A 24947-nucleotide genomic window follows, 5' to 3' on the forward strand; every position below is an offset into this window, starting at 1 on the left:
AGCAAAATCAGATTAGACAATATCCAATCAACATAATCAGACTTGGCGCCTGCCAGCTTTTACACCCTATCACTACGAACAATTTTCCAAAGCAAACCATGTTTATTCTATATATGTTTTAAATAGATAGCTAGAAAGGTAAGGAAGGGAGATGAGACAGATAGACACTCAGAAGGGTGGGAAAGGGGGTGATTTATTGTCACACATGGTGCCTATTGACAGGTCCGAGGTGACATCTCTGTCCCCATGAAGGGTGGTCTCACACCACGAGCACAAAAGCCGCCGTCTCAAACCCTTTGCAGTAACACCCAACACTCCTTTCTACCACCATGTGGGCGACGCTGCAGATTATATTTTCTATTCTTATGTTAATTTGAATTAAATTAAACAGCCAATTATACGTTATAAGGATACATTACAAATTAGATTAGTGAGCTGGTCTGAACTCATTCATCCCACCAGGATTCCCAATGTAAGTGCAGAGAAGCTCGCTCTGCTAAAAGGCTGCCCGTTACGGTACACAAAAAAGCACGGAAGATCTAGGATTTTCCACTGTCAAACAGATGACAGTAGTTGTGATTACACATTATTCCTCTTCAAATTAAAACACTGAAATCAGCTGAAACAACAAACCTCTTCTTGCAAACCCTCTCTCGGCTCACACTGCAGGGCAGATGGGTGCTGCTTGGAGTGGCAAACCCCTGCTTCTGCCTGCAGCGGGATGGAGCAACAGGATCGAGCCAAGCAGTCTCAGAGAGGGGATAGTGCCTCTCCTCTGACTCCCCCCTTGCCCTCAGACCCCCGTGCATCTCTGTGCCTCCACTACAGGGGCAGAGCAGGCACCAGGCATGGACCAAACTTCCCTGAGTACAGCACTGGGGCTATGTCCTAAGCTTGCACAGTGATGCCCCAGGATGGCATTGCAGCAGGTACAACCAATCTTCAACAGCAGCAAAATCGTAATCAAAAACAGTTTTTCGTCTTGAAATCCAAGTTTGAACAGGGGTCCCTGGACCATCTCTGTCCACCTGCAGATTCAGGGTCAGAGGACAGTAGGGTGGATGGGAGGTGATGCGGGGACAGGAAGAGATGCATCCATCTTGCTGTGCTCATGCCACACGGCTTCCCTACCACCCTTTCATCATGCCTTGCTGGACCACAGCTCCCTAGATCTGTGCCTTCGGCATGGGGAAATGTGGAGGGGTCTGTAATGGGGAGAAAGGCTCTGGTTCCCAGCAAGGTGATGCCCAGGCCACATCCAGGACTGAGAGGAGTCAGAACAGGTAACCACGTTATCAGCTGCACCCTCCCGGCTCACAAGCACAGGGCTGGGGACATGCTATTTACATTTGTTTGAGAGGAAAGTTGGAACTGCTGAACCCCTTGCAAGAGCACAGGTAACATGCACAGCGAGGTCCCACTGGCAGAGCTGCAGAGGCGCGAGCAGGTGCAACGTGTGCTCCCAAACCACAGGTCTTGGAGACACCCCAACATGGCCTCCTGCCAGTGCTGCTCCCTGTCATGAGGATGATGTGCTAAGATCTCCCAGGCTTCCTGTACTCCCTGATGCTTTTCAGGAGAGGGAGACGGAGGTGGATAGGAGGCACCCCAACCCCTCAGGATCTGCAAGTGACCCACGTGAGGCTAGTGGGGAGGACGCAACAGCTCGTGCAGCAGGCAGGAGAAGGTTGAGAGGGAGGACAGGGAAGCGGCGTGGCTGGAAAAGGGTTAAGGAGCTGTCAGGAGCAAGTCCCTGGGGGCAAAATGAGCCAGAACAGAGGGTGACACAGCAGAGCCCTGCAGGAAGGCCCTAGCCAACCAGGGGGAGCAGAGCTATTTGAAGGTGAAGAGGGAGGACTCAGGTCCCTGCCTCTTGTATGTTTGCTCAAGGAACAGTGCTGTGCACACCCTGAGCAAAGCTGTACCGACCAGGGCCCAGGAGGTTCTGCGGTGCATGTTTGTGGGCGCAGAAGAAGCAAGAGTTGCACTTACAGGATGCCCGATACAGACATGGAGCTGAATCAAAAGAGTGGTTGGAGAACAAGAGCTTTACAGGAGAATGAGCTGGTCCCTCTGTCTGTCTCCAGTGTCCCAGGCACAGGAAGCCTGAGTTTCAACAGTAAATCTGGATTTTCTTTCACATGGCTGCATAAGCACCTGAATTACAAGCTCATCATGTTGTGGACATCTTCTCTACATGCCCTTAAGATGCATCTGAAAGTTACTGTGGGTCAAGGAGAGAAGCAAGGAGCTCTCACTCTGGACTGTCAGCATCCAGCAATGAGGAAGCTGGAAATAGCACCGAGCATTTCCACAGCAAGTATCCACCACTGCTGTAACACAGCGCAAACACCCACAGCAAAGGAACATGCTTCTGCTGCTGCTCCAGGGTGGGAGTGGAACAATCCCACTTTTCTTCTGCTCTTACCAGCGGGCTGCACCAGGCAGTGCTGGGGAAGGTCAGGCAAGTGGTGCTGGAGACAGAGCTGCCTTGCAGCTGTGCGGGCTGGACATGTAGGTGGCTCACGGGGGCTGCCCTGGGAGCAGGCAGCGGGGCTGGTAGTGAGGGCTTCAGCCACAAAGCCTTCTTCTCTGCTTTGAGAAAGCCAGGCCACACCACGTCCAGATATCTTAATGCAGTGCAGCTCTTGAGGAACCAGCTGTGATTCAGCCACAGCCATGACCACAGCCATGTTTTAAAAGACACTATGAATTCGCAGTGCAGGTGACTCAGAGGGGAGCTAGAAGTGTTGAGCGTATTTACAAATTAAGCCTTTAGCTTTCTCCTGCCTTGCCCCTCTTGGAAGTGGAGGAAAGCGCTGTCCTTCTTTACAAAACACTCCACAGCCAGCCAGCACCCCCTCTCCACTGCACGTTGGTATTAATCATAGAGGACGTGACTTGACCAAGGACCTGAGAAACCGTTCTCCTCAGCAGCATGGCAAATGTCCAGTGACCTCAATTCTCCACTGAGTCATGTTCTGTGTGATTATCTGCGAGGATCCAGGAGTTGCAGCCAAGCATTGATTCAGAGAAATATTATTCACAGTGAGAAGGATAGAGATTTGCCGTATTATTGCAGGTAAATATTTGCCCTGTCAAATAACATTCAACAGTAAATATGAGCCTAAGAGAGAACATTTATTCTTGGTAAGGTACAAGGAAATACATCCCATCCCACCCTAATCATCCAGACGACACGAAACAACATGTACTCTGTACCATCCCTCATCTACTAACTAGGTTTTCCTGCAGCTAACTCAAGAGCTTACTGCCATAGAATGTGACCCCCTAGACACTTCAGAGATTAGATGGGTCTAAGCAGACCAAAACTAGCCTGGCAAGTCTGCAAAGTGAGGAAAACATTGCCATTTGTGAGGCGGAGAGGTACGACCAAGCGCTACACCTTCAGCTCCCAGTGGGCATAAAGAGCAGGGAGGACACGGAGGTTATGGGGTGCCCACGCTGCCCCACGACCAGCAATGGCAACCCCTCCCTCCCACCTGAGCCCAGCTGGACAGGAGGATGGCAGCAGGACCTGGGTCCCGAGGGCTATGTCCCCAGGGAGAGCACACTTCTCCCACGGGCACCGCAAGCTCTACCAGCGCAGCTTGGGGAAGGGGCTGCAGAACAACAACGAGGTGGTTTGTGGGGTATCTCGATTGTACCAAAGCTGGATGATGCATTAGATCAGGTCAGAAGCCAGACAAGCACATTGCTTTGTCATACAGAGACCTTCCCTGTTTCTCTTACACACATATAAAAGGATTCACCCTGTGCCAGTGTTCACACAAGCTGCAGAGCACGCCAGGTTAAGAAAAGATCTTGGGCCATATAAAGAGGAAAAGCGTCCAAACACAATCAAAAAGTGAAAATCAAAGCTTAATGAAGGCAAGCTACCCCACATTTCCTTAAAAGCCTCTGAACTGCTCTCCCACCACACACATTACTCAGCACAGGCACGATCGTATTTGCATGGAGGGGATTTTGATCCATTTGTCCCGCACATGAACCACAGAGGTTTTCTGCTCGGCACAAAGCACCGAAGCCACAGGGACAGAAACAGTAGTTCAGGTGTCAGGAGAAGGTGGAAGTCACCTGGATGTTGCGAACTCCAGAGGAATGCTCTGGGCCCAGCAAGGGAAATGGCCCAGTGCTGGCTGAGGGGTGACCCTGGGCAGGGGGCGCGGGCAGGGCTGCGGGCTCCTTCGGCACCGCTTCTCCAGGGGGATATGCCGAAGGGCTGTGCTCACACCTGTGATTCCCAAAGCCCCGTGCCAAGAAGTGAAGCAGCACTGATTTTCTGCATCAGCAGCTCTGGGTCTTAGGAATGGAAATTGATTTGCCTCATCTTCGCACACGGAGATCCAGCGTGTGAATAGCAGGGCCAATGAATTACTTGGGTAGAGCTGGATAAATACTGTAAAGAAGTATTTATTAACAGTCAGTCACATACAATCTACAAATTGTCTTTGAAGTGTTCCCAGCCCCTGCTACATTAATTTTCACATGCTCAGGTTTTTGACTATGGGAATGCGCTTGAAAAGGGAAAAATGAGTCCTTGCATGAACATAAACGTGCACTGGAAGCATCTGCACAATATTCAATAACAGGCAGCCACACTGGGGAGGCCGGGAGCACAACAGAGCAGCAGGCAACCTGTGGAAAAGCTGGGCTCTGCCTACCCCTGTGCTCCTCTTCCACACCTGTAGTAGTGGGTTTTTAAAACCCAAGCAAACGTTAGTTTACCCAAAGAGCAAGCACACACCTCCACATTCCCCATTTCTCACCGTTTCCTCCTATCGTGCAGGCACTGCTCTGATGCAGGCTCTGCATGCTGCGACAACCCGCAGCAGAAAGCCAGCCTCCAGCTCAACCGCCACGGACGGCCTCGCCTTTGAACTGAGCTGGATGTTTACCTTTTAACTTTACAGGAGTTGACTTTGTCCCATCTCCTATAGACACAAATCCCATGCAGTCACAGAGCCATGGGTCTTCCAAAAGCTGAGCCTGATGGATGGTTTCAACCAAATTTGACAGCACAAAAAAGGTCTCTTTTCTACAAGTTTCATAAAACCACAAGTGCACGGAAGGGAGATACCAGGGTCCTAAACATTTTTGTTTGCCTTAATAATCTTTGATCTCCTTGACCAGTTCCTACAGCGGCAAAGGGACAGCTGCGATGTGGTGCCATGGTGCCCAGCAGGATCGGGACTGTGAACCAGCCAGCAATATTCAGAGGGAACAGAAAATCTCTGTTTACTCAGAAGGTTAAAGTTTTGGGAGGCATGCACCCAATTCTGCTACTCACTAGAGAAGATTTTTTTTTTTTGTTATTTTACACACTACCGAAGCCAGAAACAACATTCTTGGGACTCTCTGGCCTCAACCTGTCCATTGGCACCTCATTTATGTGAAATGAAGGCCAGGGTACCAGCTACCAATAATTATCTGTATGACGGACAACCCTTGAGGTTCAATCTGGGTAAGGACTCGCTTGTGGCTGTGGCGGAACAGAGGCAACAGCAGTGACGGTCCCTGCCCGCTGCCCTCAGGTACAGCCCACCAGGGCTTCCTGGGATTCATGACATGAAACATATGCGTGAGGTAACGCTGCATCCCTTTTGATGTAAACAAAAGCTTACAGTCGGTTTTTATACAGTCCAAGCTGTGGTTGACCTGCATCTCCACTTCACCAAAAAAAGCCAAAAATAATGGACTTTTATGAACAATTTATAGCAAAAGAAATCAGCCCTATTGTAGGCTTTTAAAAAGGCTCCCAACTCCCTCTCTCCCTTCACTTTTTTTTTATTTTAATCAGTATCTTATCCAGAACTGGAATCCTGTCAAGAATAGTGGATAGCAGAGAACTATAACTTCTTATTATGTGTATAGTGATTTTATGAATTCAGTGGGGAATGAAATGCAATTTTGTCAGACTTGTCTGTGTTCATAATGACCAAGTCAAATTAATCATCGTGGATAATACTCCTGTGTCAGCCATTCAAGAGATTTTTTAATAGAATTTTTCTGATTCATGTCTTGCAGTACATCAGATCTGTAGTAATGCAGGCACTTCTAAAAATCAGTGCAATTATGGCTTCTTGTTGGCCTGTCATTTTCCTGGAATAAAAATGTCTCTGCAAAAGTCATATACTGTACATAAACCAAAATGGAAAACAAAAATATAGTTACAATTAGGCTCGACTTTTTTCTAAAGATTTAATATCTTTTTGAGGCCACTATTTACAGGCAATATACAAAACTACAGTGCATGATGCTGAAGATGGACTGGTTTATCACAACACATACCAATTTTGTCCTGGTTGTCATTCTTCCTTTCATTGCCCTATGAGTTAGTGTTTTTTTCAGGCATGGAAATGACTATCCCATAGAACAAACAGGGGATAGGTAATGGGCTTGCAGTCAAATTATTGTGTTTATTAAAAATGTATCCAGGAAAGCCCACACAGATCCCAAAGGGCTCTTGTTCAGGAAAATCTCTGGTTCAAGAAAAGGTTACAGTTACCATAAAGGCAGATATACATGCATGGAGGCAGCAGTGCAGCATGCAATGGTATATAAAGGATTAGTAATGCTGTGTTTATCCTTCTGAGGGAAGACAGAGAGACAGACCTCTAATTCCCCTGTGACACAGACAAAAATGAGTTTTGAAAGTAGTTACCCCCAGGAATAAAGAGGAAGAAAAATGTAATCCACCTCAGATATCTCAGCCTTTCCTCCTTTCATTGCAAGGCAGCAATTGCCTTGTAGGATAGCGCAGGCAAGGACCCTGTCAGAGCCACAGCATGTCCCAAAAGAGAGCTCCACTGGAACCTGATGGGACAACTGTCCCTCCAGATCCACTTCTCATGCCACCAAGTACATCCTGGAGAGAACAGCTCTCAAAACCACTTGCAGGAAGGAATGCAAACCCACGACCACATATTGTCCTCTCAGGAACCCAAGACCCACTTAAGCAATCAGACCAGCAGTTTGTCAACATGCTGACCTAAAAACTGCCCAATACTAGCCAGCACTTTGGGGGAGATACAATAAGCCCTAATGAACAATTATGGAAGCTCCTCAGAGAACAGAACAATTCATCTCTCCCCTTCACCTGTCTCACCTGGTTTTATTGCCCTTCCCACTCCTTGCATCTCTATTAAGCTCTTGACATCAACATCTAGCGGCAGGGAGTTCCTCAGGTTCCTTACAAAACATGCCCCAAACTACTCCTTTGCAGATTTGCTGTTGCTGTTTCTCTGAAATGCCATTTTCAGGAGACTGAGCATGTCCAGGCATCACCTTCCTCTGCCCCATGCTGTCCTGATCCACGCTGGGGTATTCACATCATGGCATGCATGGAGGTGCTACATCTGCGCCTCCAGCTCTGGAGGCTGCACCCTGTATGGCCACACCACATCCCTATAGCAAAGACCTTCAACTTCCAAATCAGCAGACGGGATATTAAGGCTCGAAGTCTGCTGACAGTGTTTTCAGAGGGATTCAATATTGGCTTATGCAAACATAGGCAATAACCAGAGCTCCCTTTGTTCCATCCTCGTAAGCAGGGCCAGGACTGTAAGGCATGTTTGATGCACAGTTACTCCTGGATCACCTGTAGTAATATCTAGCTTCACCTGTGTTTCAGTTACCTACCCACACTGACAAGAGAACTGTTTCACTTCACTGTGTGTTTTTGTGTCTATGCTTCCCTAGTCTTTCAAAGCCAATGTGGCAGCGCTCCAGGGAAAGCGAGGAGACATGCAAGCTCCGCTTCGTGTCGGCAAAGTGTAGCCTCTGTCATCTATCTCACAATCAGCCTCCTTAAAATTGTTTATAATGATTTTTGCCTGTTTTTAACATGTATTGAAGGGACTGTATATCCAGCGAGATAGGAGCCAATGAGGATCTATAATTTGACTGACAGGGACAGACAAATATAAACCTTCTTCTTTTCTTTCCTAGTATCTCGCCTCAAAACGAATACAAGGAATATGATAATATTCTACTCAAGAATATCATGCATTTCTGGACATTATTCGAGGAGTACAGATTTTACATAATTGCCTTTTTTTTCCTCATAGCATACTGAACTTGCATAAGATCCGTTCACTTCACAGAAATTCATTGTTGGACTGTATGTATTTGGCATTTTGTGCTGAGCCAAGGGTACACTCTATACTGATGTATGACGCACTGTAAGCAGGTCAAGAGATAAGGTGGCTTGAAAACAGCAATGGAGTGCATGCAAGGAGGAATTAGTAAAAAGCACTCTAAGAAATTAACTCAACCTGGCTTCAGTCGAGCCAGAAGGACCCAGAGCAGGATGAAAACCATATTCTGTACCACACTTGTCCCCTTTCAGGTTTTGTCTTAGTATTTCCCTTATGCCTAAAACTCTAGGTGTGGGGTTAAGGGATTAAAAAAAAGCCTTTGTGCCACACTTTGCATGGATGCTTTGTAGCAAGTTTTTCACTTTTATCTCAAAGGATACGCCCCAGCCCACTGCACGCAGCCAGCATAGCCGTATTCTGCGCTGCGAGACCCTCCAGCAAAGCCATAACGGCAACACAGCCCACCCTGAACCAAGTCTTTGTTCTCCCAGATGTGTCCCAGTATTTTCTGTTTTTTTTTTCTCTCATCAGCAAAGACAAATTTTCAAACGAAGCCCTGTGTGGTCCTCGCACACCAGGGCACACCTGCAGCCACCAGGACTGGTGTTTGCGAGGCATGAGACACGCGCACGTACAACCGGGAGTACGCCACCAGCACGCTCGCAGCAGCAAACGCTGCAGATCCCTGGCTGGAGCTAAGGGGGCAATCCGCCGTTTTTTCGTAAGTGGCCCTTTCCTACACCTGGTTTGCTCTCGTCACTATACGTATGCTCCGTCTTCCCACGTGCAACCCAAGTACTTAAGCCCAGGCTGCCCTTTCAGAACACAAACGAAACCTCACAGCACTGGGAGGGTCCGTACCGCAGCCCAAACCTATGAAGGCAAAGCAAAGCGGCGGTTCAACAGTAACTGCTCTTCGTATTCTCACCTACAAAGCGAGGGTATCAGCCAGACGAAATCACAAACTGGGTCAGCCCTAATACGCGTGCTAAATTTCTAGTTATTTAATGTCGTGAGCCAGGCCAGCGTGGCCAGCGGCAGCAGGGAACAGGCCAGGACCTTTGAAGCCCAAAGCAGCGCTCACCACAAACGCACTCAGATTTGAGCCCACACGCTTCCAAAGTCAGACCTGGGACCCCAAGCAAATTGACAAGAAAACTACACATATTAAATAAGAAAGGTAATGAAACCCAACCTCCCCCTCCCCATTGCCCAGATTTGACGTGTCTGATTAGCACGAGGAAGGCAGAGATGGGGGGAGAGCTTGCATAATGTGGTGCAATCTAGCACCTCCCCCAGGGTGCCCAGCTGCTGCAGAAGCAATTTCACAGCTCATCATCCATTATGAGATTAAAATAATTTTTTTTCCTCCCGTGAAGTATTAATAAATTGTGCAGGCAGACCAGAGTTAGTGCCATTTACACAAATGGTAGTGAATCACCCACCTAGTTATTTCTTAATGGATCGAGTATCTGTGTTCCTCCTTATCCTGTAATTTACAAAACTAAATACACAAACCTGTTTATTTGTCTCATCAGGCCCCGAGCCAGCTTTTATTAAGCCTGGGGATACCGGGACAATGGCAGAGCTGCTGCCTCCCATGGACCTGCCCCAGCACTTTACAAGGGAACAATACAAAAACATCCATGTTGGTCGATATGAAAGGGGAAATGCACTACAAAAAAGCCTAAGCCCACGTTGAAATGCCTCCCAGAATTCACTTACTTTCCCTTCTGGGGGCAAAACTCACTGAGGCATTGCTGATATAATGCAGCTTCCTTGGTACATATAGTGAAGATGTAAAGCTGTAGTCAAGAGCACCACTAATGGCTCTTTGAACATCCCTGCTTTATTACGGTATCAGACGAAGCAGGCATGTTTAATGTTTAAACTTCCAACGACAAATGCCTTCAGCAAATATGTTTTATGTATTTATTCAGTGCTTCTTAAGTGCCTGTCGCCTTAGCAGCTAAGGTGCTGCTTACCTTCTTTTTTTATTATTTTATTAAAATTAAGAACGTATCACTGCTCTGTAAAATGCCACCTTCTTCCCTTCCCTCTCTCCTCTTTATTTCCAAGAGGAGCTTGAAATCCTTTACCCGTCCATCCACTGCAAAACATTTCAGACTGCCAGGAAGTTGCCGAAATGGGAAAAGGAAATTAACTGAAATCACCAGCGCAATAAATCAGCCTCCCACATTATCTGAAAGACCCTCAGCCCCAGATTCTGGCTCTGGCCCACGGGAGAAGTGCCAAAGCCAGATACCTCTGAGTCAGCTTTGCCAAAGTAAACCCTGAGATGGCAAGAGCACCTACCCAAATTCCATCTCAATGACTGGGGTTGGGTGGGCGCTGCCTTCAAAGCCAGGGCAGGCAATGCCTGTCTGCAGCTAAGAATCACATGGGTTTGGCTGGTCAAAGGAGATACTACAGACTACCTAAGGGATCAGGGTGCCTCACTCCCTGCAGACCCTAAATATGTAAAACTCATCAACGTGCCAGTCCTCCCTGTCCATGAGATGTTAAGACAATCACCCGGGATTGATCTCTACCTCCTTTGCATTTACTGAGCTTCTGAGCACCACAATCACAATCCTTCCTCCACAAGTGCAAGAATTTTATTCTTTTACTCACTTATCCAAAGCAGAAGCTGTTATGCCACAAGAGCACAAAGGTGCTGGGCTGTTAGGGAAAGCATGAAGCACCAAGAGACTCATGACAAAATTGTGAGAAGTGCAACATGATGCATGGCCAAGTATCCAAATCCCCAGCGTAGGTGTGAAAATCTCAGCCTTAAGCCTCCAATATGTGAATTTTGGGAAACAAACAGATTTTATCTTTAACAATTTTTTTTTTCCTTTAATAAAACCAGGCTTATGTATGGTATCTAAAAAAAGGCAGGAACACACACATTGCTACGAGGGGCTCATCAAAGTCCTAAATCACAGATACTCATCAACCTTCTAAAGCATTAAGCAAACTGGGCAAAATGAATAGCTAGAATGGGTACCATCCTTTCAGGAGGAAGGCAAAAAGGAAAACCATCAAATTAACAATCAAAACAGCAATGTTTCCCTAAAGTAATGACAACTCTCCATCTAGACAGCTGAGACACCAATCTGCTGGTCACAGTCAGGAGCCTGTAGCAGCACTCACCTCCAACGCTGGAGGTGAGAGAGGACCGTTGTAGGCACTGGCAGCTCTAGAGGCAATGGACGGCATTTGTTGACACAGGGAAGAGCTTTGCAGAGGAGATGAAGGTTCAAGAGGGCTCACATCAACAGCAGCACAACCTTTGTTGCATGATCATGAGGGACCCAACCTGACACACAAGGCATGAGGCACTCCATTAGCAGCTGCATCCAAAGAAAACCAGCCCCAGCTACCTGGAGGCCAAACCAACTGAAACACTTCATTCATTAAGCAGCTGAAGAGGTTTTTCTATTATTTTTACCAGTTTACAACATGCCAGGTAGGACCTGAATTGTTCCAAGGGAAACGGGCAGGAGTGGAAGAGCTAAAATGAGAGAGATGCTAACGGAGAGGCAGGGGAGGCTCTGAGCACAGCAAGGCTGCAAGTAACAAAGCCAAAACATTGACCCTGTGGTAAAAATTCACATTTGCCCAGTGCTTCAAGGGCTTCAGCTGCCATCTTTCAAATTCCAGCCCACACAAGGCCTAGATATTTCCACAAACCTGTGATGACTCAGAGTCAAGTGCTTCTTTCGCCAATACTGGTACCAACCCCAGTACCTCAAGAGTCCTACCTGGTGTTACCAAAAAGCATCATCCCAAATATGATCAAAATGGGATAGACTGTTTCCAGGAAGATTACTAGAGAAGCCTGGCTGCAAGCTAAGCGGCGTTGGCTTTTGCCATTTCTCCTCGCATCCCTATTCTTCACATCAAATAATAAGAATCTCTTTCTAGACTGGAACAGAGCGAGGCAGAAGTCGGCAATCAAGGATTGCACAGACAAAAGAAAAACCACACAAGTAAAAGAGAGTAGGTGCCTCTAACATGGATGCAGAAGTCTGGAAATCAGGACAACTACAACTATAGTGCATGCTCAAACCACAGTGTTTCAAAAATTAAACACCATAGCATGAGCTGCTCAAAGACATTCAGAGTTTTCTGCGTTTTACAGAGCGGCTTCCCTTTTTTGATACCCAGCATCTCTGTGTGAGCATGATAAATTCATTCTTGAAGCTGCATTCAAGTGCCCAGTAATTTCCAGCCTTTCTCTGCAGCTCCTCTTTTGACATTTCATGACCAATTTTCTTGGGAAAAACTTGAAGGCCTGAGCGCACAGTGTTTTGCTAACTAGTCCTTTGTGCATGCAAACCTACATGCGACTGCACGCAGAGCTCTGCGCTTGTGCAAGGGGCTGGATGAAACACCGCATTTGCACAAGCATCACCATTAACTGCACCTGCAAGAGGACATGCAAATATTCATGCAAAAATACACAGCTTTCAACTTTCTAACACTCGGGTGAGCAAACACCCTACTGATTTTATGAAATGAGGCTCCTACAGCTTTGCTACTGTTGATGTAAATAATGATGTTTCCCTTTCATGTGGGAAACCTGCCCTGGGATGAGGGGTGGGCAGGTGAAGACCACACATATTCCTTTTGATACTGGTGCAGGCTTCCAGGCTTGTAGCACCCTGACCTACACGCAGAAGAGCACGACCTGCTATTATATTGCGCCCCATCTGCTTGCAGAAGTGACAGGCATCCTTCTCCAGCCAGGTCTGGGGTGGAAACAAGCACCTTCTGGGTATCTGCCTCCAAAATACATTAGGAACTGCTGAAGCCTGGGAAAAGAAAAGCTCCTTGAGGAAAAAAAAAGCAGCCCCCGGCTTCGAGCCTGGCATAGGGAGCACGAGCCCTCAGCGCCACACAGGTGTCTGGTTTTGTTTGGAAGTTATGTGGAATTCTTAAAATAAATTTGCTAAATTGTCTTCCAGAGACTGATGGCTTCCCCCCCCCAACCCCCTTCCCTCCTTAATAAACTTTCAGGGGTATCTTTATTGTTATGTCTAATTTTAGAGAAAACTAACATTTCCTGAGATTCAATTTCTCTCATAATTGTTGGAAGGAAACTAAATTGTCTGCTGTAAACATTCACTGTATTGTGTGAAAAGTATCTTTATTACAGCCCACTGGGAATACTAATAAAATTCCCAATCCTAGCCCTTCCTCACTTTTTTCTTTTTAAGCTCACTCCTTTCTCTTATATACCCATTAATGTCAGTTCAAACATTCTGCAGTCGAGATATGAGAACTTAAAATATATTATTTAACAATCAAGGGTAGAATAAAGACTTGTGAGCAGTAAGATCCTTTCTGCCTTCTCTTACAGTGCTTTCTATTACAGAAAATGAGAATGGCTATTCCATTTGTCTGTGTGCGTGCTTAGAGTTGATGAAAAAAATCTCATTAGTTTAGTCTGACATATACTCAATACAGTCTATGTATATATTTTTTTTTCTTTTTATTCTACAGCTGCAAAATGATACTAAATTTCATCAGATTGGAACGACAACTGTGGTCTTGGAACATTTCCCTTTAAGGGTCTCATATTTATTCAGAACTCATGAATCATTTTCCAGTAATACAACTATAATTATTCTTAAAGTGTTATGTTTGAAGGTTTAATATGAAATACTTGCAAAAAGCTCTTTTTCACTTTGATAGTTTGTAATCTTCATGGTAATCAGATCAGTTAGCTCCTTCACACAGCAGCCAGGAAAATACAATTTAATATGAATCTCATACTCTTCACTCATGTTTTAATTAAAGTAATAAAAGCCAAGTCATATTTTGCCCTTTACAGTGCACACAGATGTATAGACCTGAGCTATACAGCACCAGCTCAGACACTTTTGATGGCTGCTGATGGATTTCCTAGTCTGAGATAAATTTAATTCAGGCTTGCTCAGAGGCTGCTGATCATGAAAGCGGTGTCACCAACAAGCGAGACCCAGCATGTTCCTTGGCAGAACATGATACTGGTGATGGCTGCATGGGCCAAACACAGACCTCTAGGTCAGCTTTGCCGCCTTTCACCCCGCCAGCAGGAGCTAAGACTGCTGTGATAGCGGTCCTTCAGCTGGGTCCAGTGCCAGAGCATACCTCCCTCTGAAAGACCAGCCCATCCCTGACTCTGGTTGTGGGTCCCCATCACAGCCAGGACCAGCCTGGCCTGGTGCATCCCCTGACAAGGGAAAGATCTAAGCCTTCTGCAAAGGAGCAGAACCACACAGGACTGGTGGCACGCATGCTCCCTCCCCGGGTAACTGCAATGCACGCTCCCCACCCGTGGTACCCACATTGCACACTTGCCTTCTCCCTGGTGTGGGGTGCCTGCATCAGCACACTCCTCTCTCCCAGGCACCCATGGTGCATGCTCCCCTCCTGGGTACCCACCACACACGCTCCCCTGCCCGGGTACCTGCCAGCTGCATCCACTCCGAGCCGCTCGGGCTTCAAGCAGGTGGATGCCCAGGGTCCCTGCCCAACAAATCCCGGAGCAGCAGCAGACCAGCTAACGCAACCGACCTGCTGTATGCAGGCACCAAGCCAGCCCGTTCTCATGGATTGGCTCCCCATGAGGTCCCACCACTTTGCTGGAGCAGTGAGGGGTTGGGTACCATCTCACGCTCGCAGGCAAGCTGCCAGAGCACTGCTGGACACCAGTTTGGGTCCACTGCTCTGCCCAACCGCACAAGCGAGCAGCGTTGGAGTGAACGCCTGATGCCGAGCACAAGGAGCTGGATAGCTGCACTCAGGACACAGAACCCTCATCATCCTCCAGTACCTTCAGATCCCTGAGATGCTCTGCTGAGCAGGTCAGGCCATTGTGGGGCTGGACTGAATCCCAACCCCACACACGCCCAGGGCAGCCCCAGAGCTGACATGAAGCAAAGCGCTCACTCTGCAGCTGGCCGCGGCTACGGAAGGGTCTTCCTTTCTGCACAGGCCTTTATCCAAACTCTGAAGTGGAAAGTAAGGCTTTCCTGCTGGAGGTAAGTGGGTCCCCAGTTAATCACTCTGTTGCGACAGCAGACCCAAACACCAGCTTGGGCTGGGGCTTCAATGAGAAGAGAAATAGTAATCAATCTTGGGAAAGGAAATCCCAAGAGCAACAGGCTGGGGATTTTTTTTTTTTTTTCATATTCCTGCAGCCCATGCTGCTACATTTCCAGAAATAAACACAATTTTCCAAAGCCACCCTCCAGAGGTCCATTACAGAAGAACACCAACCTCTGCAGGAGCCAAAACCAAACCCCCCAACAGGATGCAGTAGAAAACCTTGCTCATCGCAGCTAACCGATAGCAATGTTATCACATTATCAGAGCTCAGCATCAATCGTTAGCGTGTAAAGACCTGGCTCCCAATCACACTGTGTCACAGTGGGCTATTCAGGACACAAGCAGCGAGGAATTAGCACAGTGCGAGGAGCTGGAGGATCTGAAGGCAGAAACAGCTTGTGCATAAAAGCCTGGGATTGCCTTTGCCTGAAGTGGCATCCAGCACTCAAGGACAACCCAGCACCCTCCCAGGAGCAGCGCTAGCTGACTAGAAGGGCACAGTTAAGCACATATTAACATGATACCTACGATTCAAAGGTGACCTGCTCCCTCCAGAGCTGCCCCAGGTTGCCCCATGTGTAGGTCTCCACCTTGCCCTGGGTCATGCTGACCATCAAAGGCAGCAGCTCTGCATAAACCACGTGCAGTCCCTTTACAGCAGCATTGAGCATAGTGGGAAATCTTTGATAAAGTGACACTTTGTTGGCTACAGGATACTGCACACCACTTCCCTCTATATTTTCTTGCTATTTTATGAGCCGTTGGCTTTATGAGCTCATCAGCATTGCCGGACAGCCACCCCATGTGTCCTCATGCCACAGGAGTCACCATGCACACCAGCAGATCCCCTTCAGTATTACTTAGTCTGACTGGACCTCAGCTGTGCCTCACAGCTGTCCGAAGCAGTCGCAGTTACTCCATCTCCTTCACCCTCCAGCACACAGAAAGCATTTGTAGAATCTCAGGTCCACGTTTCCTTCATCCTCACTGTGTGAGGATGTGTGTATTTCAGCACCAAGAAATATCCACGTCCAACCCTCTTATCAGAACTCGTCTTGGTATCAATGTTTTGTATATGTAAAACTTCGGATCAAGATGCAGCAGCAGCAAATGCTGTTTCTCAGCGGGATGCACACTGTCCTGCTGCTGTCCTCTCTCTGCCAGCCCCTGGGAACCCACCACCCCCCCAGCCCCTGGGCAGCTGGACCAGGGGCTGGAGCTGTGCTGCCTCCAGCCCTGGACCACTCTCCTGCATTGATCGGGTTTCTATTATTATTTTCTAGATGCTTCACTGCTTACGGACTTCTTCACTGCAAAAGAAGCCATAGCTCTGTTTGGTGCTCCTCGGGCACATTTTGATCAGACACCTCGCAGACTGACCACTACAAGCCAGGCGTGCCACTTAATCCAGGTGCTTTTTACTATTGGGTGAAAAACAATCTCCGAGCTCATTCAGATCTCAGAAAACCTGGGAAAGACTTGGGAAAGTGAAGGAAAGTTCTCTGCTCAGACCGACCCAAGGACATAGCTGGCTGCGGTCACCTGGAAGACCCTGGAGGACTGGCAGACGCCGTGCGCAGCCCTCAGGCTGGCAGCCACAGCACGTGCTATGCCCCTGCTTTCCAACCACTGCTGTGATGCACCCGAGGATCCCCTCCCTCCTGCCTTCGCCCCTAAACCTAAATCTACTCAGGAACCTCAGTTCCTTGGTGAAATGTCTACACATGAAATTCAACCACCATGACAACTTCAGAGTTTTCTGTCCCTGCACAGCGCTCTGTGTCACCTGACAGGTATCTTCAACTGTACAAGATGCTATTTCTTTTTTTTCCCCTAGAGTAAATGCAATAGAAACAGAAACTATCCTTTTTGGTCTAGGATCTGCTCAGTTACATCAGCTTTTCACTCTGTGATGCTTGGTGGCTGTTTTTCAAACACCCTATTGTTAACAACTTAGGAGTCCTTTGAGACCAAGGGTTGAAGACGATGTTCGTTCTGCTTGAAATACCAAGGGATTTTTTTTTTATTATTTTATTTAAGCACTACAGCTGACCCTCCTCCAGCAATAGAAGCTTCTCTTCCTATGACTAAGTTACAGGAATCGCTTCCTGACTGCACCTTTCAAAAATTTCACTGTCACATAGGAGTTCATGCAAAATTCACAAGCCTGGATCATCAACTGTAGTTGTGCTCACCTCCAAAACCCCGCCTGGAAGGGTTTCCATTAGCTTCTGATTATAATAAATGACATGGAACACTCTACTGTTCATTCTAAAATAGCACATGAGATTCTTCCTGAATCGTCTGCTGAGAAAGGCTTTTAATATCTATCAATGTCTTCCCTCTGTTTTTTATTCTCTAGCACAACATATGAAATTATACAGTATTACTCCAAGAACAGCAGGGAAAGAGCAAAATCCGTATCTTAGCACACGTGCCTGCTGCAGCACGCACTCCCAGCTTCCACTGCACTGTCAAACTCTGTTTAATCTTCTCTTTCAACTTTGAGTCCATATAAAGCTCTCACTTCTCTTCACTAGGGGCCTTCTATATATATCACATATACATACGATCTAGCAATATTTGCAATCTATCATTGCAAAGGGATTGGGCAGTCATCAGTTTTTTACTTTAAGGCGTACTCTGTCCCTGTTGTGGTTGACTCTAGACTTCAAAAATACAGACTATTTGCAGATTGGAAGAGACCAGGATGCTCTACAGAGGCAAGAGTGAAGCCCAAGGAGCACAAGACTACTGGAAATTCAGGAGCATCAGAGCTCTCCATGCCCCTTTTTTAAACCCTTCTACTTATATCAGTGTTTTCTCTAACACTGTCCAGCCTCTGACTATCATCTGTTCCTGTAATCAATAGATCAAGCCAGTCAATAGCCAAAATCAATAGATTATGAAGACACTGAGACATGTCTCCTCAAAGTTAAAACAAACACTAGTTTCTTCATATGCAAAGACTGATCAGACTCCTTGGAAACACAAAAGTTCATTAGAGACTCGAGTGAAAACTGCACGAAGAATAACCTCATGCTGGGCTCTCGTTTCTCCTCCACCATTCTGCTATGCAGTCTTTGCTATGACAAGACTCCAGAGAAGGATCACCCTAAGGTATGGTCTCCTGGATTCTTCCAGCCTTTCTTCTGAAGCAAACCCAGGTCTAAGACTGTGGCTGTGGTGTCCATGAGCAACCTCCTGCACCTTATGAGCTTCAGGGACAAACAAACGCTGGAAACTCCTTCAAATTCACACATCCTGGCAGGGCAGGGACGAACTTGTTACGCCCAAGCAATTGCACGCTGTCGCTTCCCTGCCTGCAACAGAGAATCTCTACCAAAGCCACCGATAGAGGAAAAACCAAAGTCCATATTGGTTCTATTTTACAGCTTCCTACTAGGGAGGAAGGAGCAAGAAGGAGGGGAGGATGATCGGTGTCTTCATTAGCATCGCCAAATTGCCCTCACGCTGCCCAGGGCTCCACAGCCATTTCAGGACTGCAGTCGTTGCGTTGCGGCTCCACGGTCCCTAGCGGGGAAGTGGACCCCCTGCAGGCCCACGGTGTGGATCTGCCCCAGACCCAGGTTTATTTTATCAACTGTCGACATTTTGCTGCAATTCAGTCGAGATTAGTGGGAGGCCCAGGAGGTGGGAGGACAACATCTCTGCCAGTATTATGACAAGTTTTGATGGCATATTTTATAGCAGAGGCTGCCAAGACGAGCTCTGTCTAGTCTGGTGCGCCAGCAGAATGCAAGGAAGGTATCCGTAGCTTCCCGCACCGTCATTAATTTCTAATTACGCTATCGCTTGCTTTCTACATTATTGCTTATTTACCAAACACAGCTTCATTGTACTGTCCAGTTCCTTATAACTAGCAAACCCATTGTTATGCTAAAATGAATGTTCTAAATGTTATTTATTATTTGATAAACCTTGTGTAACCCTGAATGAGGACATTAAATGGCAAGAACACTACTTCAAAATCCCATTTTAAATAAGTCACCAAGACAGCTGTGCCTTTATAAAACACATTAGAGTGGCACTCAGAGCACATATGGCTCAGGGATATATACAAATTATACAATTTCTGTCATTCGATCAAATAAGAGGGACGTTTTGACCCCAGAAATGAGTCAAACGTAAGTTGTAATTCAAGCCCCACCGGAGGCCTTGGTGGTAATGTATCCTGACGGCTGATCAAAGAGCCCTGACCATTTGACCCATCAGATCAGCGACTTACTGTATCTATTATGGCTAATACAGACCCGAGCCTGAAGATGTATGGAGATAAACAGATAAAGGGCAATAGATACAGTGGATAAACGTTGATTTATACACATCCAAGCACACGGATGCATACGCAGATTTCATGCATGCGGAAAGGGGCAGGCATGTATAACCCCACACTAACATTTATATACGGACACATCTGAAGACAGATGCTGTGTATGTGTGTGTGCACATGACAAATATCATCTCTTTTATCTCCTTTTCCCTTGATGCACTGGTGAAACCCCAGCACTCAGCTGAGCTCCTGACGGTTTGCACACAGCCAGAGAAAAACCCACCTACTGGCACATGCTGCCATGTACAAACACGCCTGTGCCCATGGATCTACTTTCTCAGCAGTATAAATGCAAGCAGCTGCATCCATGAGTTACCCTGTCTCGTCCTAACACACACAGCCCAAACTAAAGCCCTCTTTGCCGCTCTGCAGGGTCATCGACATCAAGTGTATCACCAGGGTTGCGTGAAATCATGTTTTTTTCCCACGCTGCTGTGCAAACCTGCAGCCCCCGTGCATGTCCACGGGACAGATGTGGTTCCTGGCAGCCAAGACCTGACAGTTTTGATGCACAGATGGGCAGCACGAGTGTGCCAGCAGGAGCATCATATAAGAATAGCATTAGGAGCAGGAAATGCTGTGCAAATAACTTTCTGTCAATTTAACTCCTATTTTCAACACGGACAGTTAAAGCAGTGGGGTCCTAACAGTGCTCTCAAATACAAAAGCAAAGAATTGCTTATGCCGATGCATCTCCCTGGCCTGAATAAACTACACGGATGTATAACAGCATTTGCACAGGGAGTCACACAAATTACCTTGTTGGTTCAGGAACAGGCATGGTGCTCAGCTGGAATAAGCCGTGCACTGAAAGCTCCTGGGATCAGGCAGAGCGCAGGGTCAGAAATGCCCAGCGGTGAGTAACGAGCTCTTTCCTCCTTCGAAGCTGCCCATTGCCCTGCCAGCAGCGAAAGACATGCCACGGAAAGAGGAGAAAAGTGGCAAATGCTCCCCTAAGGCTTTCCATAATGTCCCTCCATGGGCCAGGCACAGAATCACATCCCTGCTCCCAAGAAGCTGCCGGACAATTGTTCCCAAACCCGTGCCAGGGCCCAGCTGATCCCAGACCCTGCATCACATCATCCCCACTCTCCAGCAAGGTATTTCCTGTGTTTATTCACCCGTAACATGGGATAACGATACCTTCTTGCAGGGTATTCCCAGAGGTAGTTAATTCATGTTTGTGAAGCACCTGTGGACTCTTCCTGCAAGTGCAGAAGTCTTGACGCTGAACAAAACGGACCCCATTCCTGCTCAGCTATATGAGGAATTTCCCAACCTTTGCCTTTCTTGGGGTTACCCTCCCTACCACAAAGACTCTAATAAATGCATTTTCTTACTGATTTTGTGGGTGTGTTTATTTTAACAGCACCATTGCATTTTTACTCATCTTTCAGAGTACATCATCTGGTAGGTAACCTGTCCATTCCTCGGGATTTTTGCATTACTTAATTCCTTGTCTTTGTTGGGGGGGGGCAGAGAAAGAAAGAAAATTGACAGGGGTGAGGAATGATGCTCTGCCAACTTCATGAGACACAACAGATACCTCACTCATCTCAGGGGTCAAATGTCTGTGATGGTTTGATCAGATGTCAAGTTGCATTTATACTCTGGCCTCTGTTGGGGGTTGAATTACATTTCACATTTGACTCACTTCTGGGGTCAAATGTCCCTCCTATTTGATGGAACAAGAGGAATTATTTTCCCCAAGCAGGCTATGCTGGCGTGAGTCTGGATCTGTCAGCGCCCTCATTATGTTTTAGGCTCCTGTATTCCTGCCTTTCGTTCTCAGCTGAAACCAACCCCTTTTGGGATGACAAGAAATGCAGCTGATAGCACACAGGCAATCCCATCGAATAAGATGAGGGGAAGGAGCAGATGAGCTGGCTTTCAGATGTTTCGGACAGTGTTCTGTTTGTGGTTTTTTGAGGGGTTTGGTTTTTTTCTTCTTCCCCCCAGGTTAGCAGCTCCGCAGGGTAGGGAATGATGACGGAGAGGGAAGTGGCCCCTAGCCCTGGCATTACCACACTCTTCCCATGAGATACTGCAGAAGCTCCTTAGGATCCAAAACGGTACAAGGGGATGAGATAAGGCTGATGTCAGGGTGCTGAAGGATCAAGACGCTATCCAAGAACTGCTCAGCACAGGAGATGCCCCAACCACACTGTCTCTACAGCTCCAGTTGTAAAAGGCGAATAATCTTATCTATGTGATGGAAAAGGAAGGCTAAAGAGCTTAAGCAGTTGCTGGATCTCTGGGTAGAAAGTGTAAAGCATTGCACTGACGGGTTTATACCAGGGCAGGAGTAGAGGTGATAAACTGAATTCTGCTTTCCACCTAACTCATTCTAGGTATTTTGAAAGAAAAATTGCAAGGCAATACAGAACTTCCTATAACAAAGGCTACTGAACTTCTCCCATCTGTGGCCTCCTAAAAATTTTCCAGCTGAAATGAGGCCACACAAAGAGATGAATTTCTTGCTCTCCCAGCTCTTCCCACCCACCCTGATGCACGGAGGCGCTGGAAGCCCTCGCACAGATCCGTGGGATTTCATCACGACAGTCTCACCCTGGCGATCACAAGCATCCCGGTACCAGGGAAGCTCACTGTGTAGCACTAAACTAGGGTAAATAAGCAAGTGTGCCCTAAACCAGGAGTCGTGAAGCTAAGACTTCCCACCATTAATGCTAGATCTCCCAGTCCGTGTACCTGAGCTGAGCTCAACGCGAAGCTGTGTCTGCTGCGGAGAGCTGCAGGTGCCTAATGGTGCCCAGTGCAACCAGTTTAAGACAAAAATGAGGAAAACAACTCCATCCCACCAGGTCCATCTATTACAGTGTGATGACCTCAGTAATTAGTGTGTACGATTTGTCATTGCCCTCAAGGACCCCAAGGCCTGTGTGTGCTGCACAGGCATCTTGGGGCCGGTGATTCAGCAGCCTCTCAAGCGAGATTGTGAAACCACACTCCTGCTGTTTAATGCACTCATTCAGGGTACAACAGGTTTAGCAAACAATAAAAAAACCATCTGGAACACCCATTTAAATGGAAGAGTTGTGTTATTAGTAATAAAGTCATGACTGGTGCTGTAAAACGCTCTCTGGTAAACAAGCACTGATGTGCAGGTAAATAAAGGGAGACAATGAACTAATGAGGGTGAGGGAGGAAGGCTGCTCCCTGTCCACCCCAGCCAAAGCTCATGCTGGGTGTGAACCACCACAAATGTCCTCACAGGGCATGAATTGGGATCCTTGCCCTCCCTGCCTGCTCCCCTCCTGCTGCCCTGGGTGAGGTTACGGGGGGGTCACTGCAGCATCCCACGAGGCACCCATCTCAGCAGAGCCCCGGTGCCACCCCGCACCCTTGCATCCCTTGGTCCCGCACCCAGCTCCTCTCCAACTGTCCCAAGCATACCAGCACAAGGAAGGGAACTGGAGGCAAAAAGAAATAAAAGCTCTATGGGGAGTGGGGACTGACATGGAAAATAGATGGGGACATTTGTCTCAGGAGATAAAGCAGCAGTGTGACCCCCCCCCCCAAACCCAACCCTGTAACGAGGGGTACCTGCTCCCTGCCCACCCTCTGCCAAGAGAAAAACATTTCCTCCCTTTTCATCCTTAACTGCTATTTCAAAATAGGAAATAAAAGTCTCCAAGTAAATACAGAACAAATGAAAAGTAAACTTCTATTTCCCAGGTTACAGGGATCTAAGTGGGTTTGGTTTATCCTTCTCCCAGGTTCAAGCAGTACATGAATCCTCCACCACATGATAGCCTCTACTTTTATTCAAAAGTCAGCCCTCCTCCTCCTCGGTCGTGGTGCAGCAAACCATTCCCCACCCTGCAGCATCACTGCCCATTTCCCTCCAGCTGCCCACCCGCGGGGGCAGCGGGATGTGACAGGGGCGGCGAGGCGATTTCTGTCAATGCTGAGGAGGAAACACAAATGCTTCACGTTGGCCATGGTTCAGTCCCAGTCCAGTCCGATCTGATCCCACAGGCGCATCGTGGCCAGGGAACACGGCTGACTGCTAAGCCAGCGCTACCAGCCCTTCCCGATGAGGCTGTGAAATAGCCGTCCCTCGGGAGTTTTTAAAGGCAGAGTATCAAAGACAGCTGCCCCTGTTAGGATCCACCACTTGCTCATAGGCTCTGCACAGCCCTGGGCAGCACGGGGGGGGGTTGTCAGGGCTGGCACCCAGCCGGGGCAGCTTGGGGTCACCCCGCTCCTTTCTGCGTTTACTCAATCTCTGGCAATTCCTGGTTCTAATGATCAATCACATGCTGCTGTTGATCGACTACGTATTTCTTTCTGCTGAATCACTCGAGAGCACAAAGTTTGTGGTTCCTTCCCCACCCTCTGGAAATCCTTCTCGTGCACAAACAGCCCTCTCCCTGTGCCTCGGCAGCAGAGGCTCTGCATGCCGTCTTCAAAAGCCAGAGCAGGAACAACTCTCCTGAGCAATGAGCCAACATACTGCCACACTCTAAGGTGGCAAACAACAGGTTTTGATCCTGTTTTCAGTTTAATATGCATATGTTCTAATCACCGCTGGTATCTGAGATACACCATGAATGAACTCACCAGCCTTGTAATTCACAGTGATGCTGCCACAAGTACCAAACCCCAGCAGCAGACGCACCCTGTAACCTCATCCCCAGGCCACGCACACTTTGCCCAAGGCAATAGGAAGCTGTCAGCATCTTGGGCTGGCTGGAAATCATCACACGCCTGCCTTTGCAATTTTGCAATGCATCACCTTCACAGGACATAACCGTGCAGAGCCCATGATGCACACGTCTGTGGTCAACAGGGCCCCACAAAGCCCACATGGCCCAACACAGACCAAAAATGGGATGCTGAAAACTATTAGTAACCAACTTGCACTTTCCACCACAAGGCAGCTGGATGTGATGAGATGCTTTGCCCCGAGAGTGCAGCATCAGGCACCTCAAAGACGCACCAAGTCCCCAGTACACTCTAGTCATGCTGGGCCACCACAGGGGGACGCAGATGGGACCATCTCTCATCTCGTCAGGAGGACAGGTAAGCCTGTGCTGAAGTCCTCACCTCTGAGCAGGACCTAAGCATGGGCTTAACTTTATATATGTTTAGGGCTCCACTGAATGGACATGTCTTTTTCATGTGTATCCAAGCCCAGAGAGAGCCCTGAAGGCTCAGGCACCTGTGAGACATGAGCACCTTCTATTCTGGTCCTCCACGTGTAGGTTTATAGCTCCAAAACAGGAAATCTTTGATTCCTTTTTCTCCCCAAGTCAGCTAACTGTTAATCTATTTAGCTACAGGAAAGGAGACACCTGAACTACACACAATACTTGGAAACCTCACCGCATCCAGAAACAGCAATTGCA

The 24947-nt window shown here is 47.6% G+C and overlaps 1 protein-coding gene across 1 annotated transcript in view; it reads right to left on the reverse strand.

The window, feature by feature from the left end:
• TOX2 (TOX high mobility group box family member 2) overlaps positions 1-24947 on the reverse strand; it is a 153832-nt gene that overhangs the window by 66936 nt on the left and 61949 nt on the right. The gene's annotated exons all lie outside the window — the stretch shown is intronic.

This window comes from Leptosomus discolor, chromosome 17 (genome assembly GCF_034619465.1).
Source record: "Leptosomus discolor isolate bLepDis1 chromosome 17, bLepDis1.hap2, whole genome shotgun sequence".
Taxonomy (NCBI): Eukaryota; Metazoa; Chordata; class Aves; order Leptosomiformes; family Leptosomidae; genus Leptosomus; species Leptosomus discolor.